Raw genomic sequence first — 4528 nt, forward strand, 5'->3', positions numbered from 1 at the left:
ACTTCTAAACATCTTCCCTGACCTGAAATTTTTTAAATCACATATAATAAGCTAAATAACCCATCAATTCATTAAAATTCTATAATTGAATAGAAAGCAAGGTCAAAAAGTAATATGCATGTAATTAGTCAATTCATAATAGTAATAACCATATGATAAAAATTTGTTTAGGAATAGTAAAACTAACTTGTAGTAGTAGAAGAATTTATAAATAGTAAAATAGTACATTATGGAAGCAGTAAAATAATACAGTGGAGAAATCAATAAACCATCACAAATATTTAATCAATAAAATAGTCATCGTATCGACATTATCAATCAATAGTGATATCATATAAAGCGATAAAATCATATCAATGCAATAAAATGATATAAGAGTATACACATATTATCCAAGTGTTCTATATCAATATTAAATAAATATATTATGTGCTCAATATATCACATGTTTAATATCATTTCAATGAATCAGTAATATTAAATAATATCGATGTTTATATTGGTAATAATAATAATTCGATGACAGTAGTAAAATAATACATAAATAGTAAATTCATGTAATAATAATAAATTCATACATTAATAAGAACAATATCTCAATAACATGCATTTTAGTATTCACACTAAACAAGTAAGAAGTCTTGGCTTAATTAAAAAAAAAAAGTCTTGACTTAATTAATATTTTTCCAGCAACATATATATCAGTATCAATAATTTGTTGGCTAAGTAAATAGAGTCGTTATTGTAATAAGAACAATATCTCAATAACATGCATTTTAGTATTCACACTAAACAAGTAAGAAGTCTTGGCTTAATTAAAAAAAAAAAAGTCTTGACTTAATTAATATTTTTCCAGCAACATATATATCAGTATCAATAATTTGTTGGCTAAGTAAATAGAGTCGTTATTGTTTACCCTCTGACATAATAATAACTCCTTATAACTATTTATTAATGTATCGATCTATTAATATAGGATAATACATAACCATAGTATTTAAAGGAAAGGCCGTTGGCCCATCTTCCTGCACATGTCAATTAATCTCCAATCAAACAAGTTTTTACTTGTCTTTTATGCACATATTATTATCACAGTACTCTAACAGTAATAATGAACAACTATTACTCAATCACATGTCCACATTCATTTAACAGTAAATAACATAAAATCCTATTGAACAAAAATTCATATTTTTAAAATCTAATTAATCAAACTACCAGAAATCATATATAATAATATTTTGAAGTTTTAATTGAACTAAAACACAATTTTTTATATGAAAATAAAAATTTAAATTGGTAAAAATTGTTGTTAATTTAAAATCATTTTGTTAAAAATCTTAAATAAATATTCTAAATATTCATAATCTCAACCTCTACAACATATAAAATTTACACGATAAATTTTTTACCAATACAAAACTATTATCATTTTTAAGTAATGAAACTAAAATTTGATCGAAAAATATCAAATATTGAAATAAAAATAAGATCATGATTTCTTACAATGTGACAAGTAAATCTTTCAATAGGGTCAACGGATGAAAATCATTCCACAGCCTCAAAATTCAAAAAAAAAAAAAAAAAAAAAAAAAAAAAAAAAAAAAAAAAAATCTCTCTCCTAAAATTCTTTTTAATTTTTCTATTTCCTTCTTAATCTTTTTGTTTTTAATTCATTGTTCAGCCGATGAGAAGGGGAAATAGGCTTTATAGATTTGTGAGTGGTTCATGATATTTTGAAATAAAATAATAAAATAATAATTATATAATTTAATCCATTTTCAATATAAAATTCATAAAAAAATTTTATATCTAAAAAATTATCAAAAAATATCTATAAAATAGCTTATTTTATTTAAATTTTTAAGTGAAATCAATTCCACATAACAAACACCTAATGATCCTAAAACGCTTACTTGTACCGATGTGTTTTAATTTTTTAAGGATTTACCTTATGAAAAAATTATGAAAAAAGTTACACAATAAAAAATTTGTAAAATCCAAAAAATGTATATATTTTAATTCATAGCTTTTTATAAAGTAATGGGATGAAAGTCAAATAAAGTGATTCATAAGCCTACCTTGAGCTCACAATTTCTCTAACAGGCCTGACGGTCAGAATATGAACTTTAACCTTCAAAATCTCTCTCTTTCTTTCTCTTTCATATTCTTTCTTTTCCTTTTCCTCTCTTCTTCAACAAGGTGGTTGAGAAAATGATTTCACTATTTTGACCCAACATTGCCACACTCATTTTCTTAGCATCACAATGCTTCAAGAAAATATTTGAGATGCTACTAAAATGATTTCACTATTTTTTTCACTTGGAGCACTACGGTGTTGGGTTTGGTAGCGCCACGACTTTGTGCTCTCTATCTTTTGGCCAATTTAATTCATGTGTTGAAGCACAATGCTCTATTAGGGGGAGACTGGGGTGTGCTGCTATGATGCTCTTGGATCTAATGAAAAGATTGGCTTATCTAAACCTAAGTTTTATCATCAATAATTACAATCAAAGCCACATACACTTCAAATTAAAAAGGAAATATCAATAAATTTAAATTTCTCAAAACATAAATATAATAATCCAGATTAAATAAGTTTATATATCATATAAGTAAAAGTCAAATTATAAAATATACATTGCTAACCCATATCCAATGTCATGCCTCTACAACTGATCTACTTAACAGTATCATTACATTTTATTTTCAATAAGAAGAACCCCCCCACCCCCCCTAGATCTTAATATTCAAATTAAAAGATATAATTATAATGATAAAATAAAATATAATAAATAACTTTAAAGTACAAGCATAAACGGTGAAATACTTTTATAATATACTTAATATTTTAACTTATTTGCAACTCACTTACACAAATATTTTCATATTCTTCACATAATATTTGTCCTAGGAGATTTATTTGCACATGACACTCATATTTCATCAGAATTGAGATAAATATTCATAATTCTCTATATTTATTTCAAATACTTTACTTGATTCATTAATACAAACATAATACAATTATCAACATGCACAAGTCATGATACGTGATTATAACTCCACTTTTACTTATATATCCCTTTTTAACTCCTATCATATTCTTTCTTTTCCTTTTCCTCTCTTCTTCAACAAGGTGGTTGAGAAAATGATTTCACTATTTTTACCCAACGTTGCCACACTCACTTTCTTAGCATCGCAATGCTTCAAGAAAATATTTGAGATGCTACTATATATTTTCATCTGAGACCCGATGTTGTGGCGTATATACGTTCAAACCTGTTTTTTTGTCCAGAAACCCGAGAGCTCATTATCGCGGCATTGCCAACCCATGTGCTACGCCACATAGAGAAATTTCCAATTTTCAGATTTTCACTTCTTAAAACTCAAACCTTGGTTACTTTCTATCCATTCAACCTTTTAAGACTCATAATTACTAATTAATTTAAAATTAATGATCATTGATAGAAAATTACTTGAATTTTAGTAACAAATATTGTAGCTACTATGCGCAGGATTGGGTAATGCGACAATCCGACGCATTTATTAAACGAGTGAACTCAAGTCTGAGTTTTTGGGTTGGGTCCAAGTTAGGTTGGTGGCTCAAGTCATTTATGGACACCCCTACTATATTTAATAGACAATTATGAACAATTAAGGGTGTTAATAAAATAACCCGACTCACCTGCCTGACTCGAACTCGATTTGAGAAATTAGGGTTCTGGTTGACTCACTTAATCAATGGATCGGCTTCGGTTGACCCACCAACATATTTTGACCCAAAAATATTATTTTTAATAAACTATTTTTACTTGTAGTTATAACTTTTTTATTTTTTAATTATCAAATATTTTAAACTTTAGGGTTAATAAGTTATATAAAAAATTTAAAGTTGTAACAACATTTTTTTTTTAATAAAAAATGGTCAACGAATCTGGTTCGAGTCAATTGGATTGTGAGCATGTAGAGTTTTGGTTGGAGCTTTTTACTCACTTATTAAACATGTTGGATCTTAATTGACTAGATTTGGGTCAGGTCAATTTCGAGTTGAACCTAAACCTAATCCGTTAACCGATTTTGAAACCACCATGAGCAATACAAAGAAGTCTCACAAAAATTGAAATAAAAAATCCCAAAAACTACAGAAGTTTAAATCGTTTATAAAAAAATTTAATATATAATTTTAGAAAAGAGTAATTATTAATTATTTAATTTTAATATCCGTAGCATCCGGCCACTTATTCCGGTTCAATCGTGCTGTCGGTCCGATCCTCGAGGATCGGTTCGGTTGAGCATCTCAACAGTTATAATGTATTTAAATCAACGCGTGGAATCCGTTTCGTTCTTTCAACGGCAAGCAGCTTAATCCTGTCCGTCACAAATACAATGAATGGACGTGATCGATTTTAAATTTTGTTACAGGTCCTCCGTTACAAATTTATACCTGGCAAGCCAGTTTTAGAAGAAGGTAATTTTAGTAATTTCTTGGAAATTTAAAGGGCATATCGGGCTTACAGTTCTTCAT

Source organism: Dendrobium catenatum, unplaced genomic scaffold, assembly GCF_001605985.2.
Source record: "Dendrobium catenatum unplaced genomic scaffold, ASM160598v2 fragScaff_scaffold_1507, whole genome shotgun sequence".
Taxonomy (NCBI): domain Eukaryota; kingdom Viridiplantae; phylum Streptophyta; class Magnoliopsida; order Asparagales; family Orchidaceae; genus Dendrobium; species Dendrobium catenatum.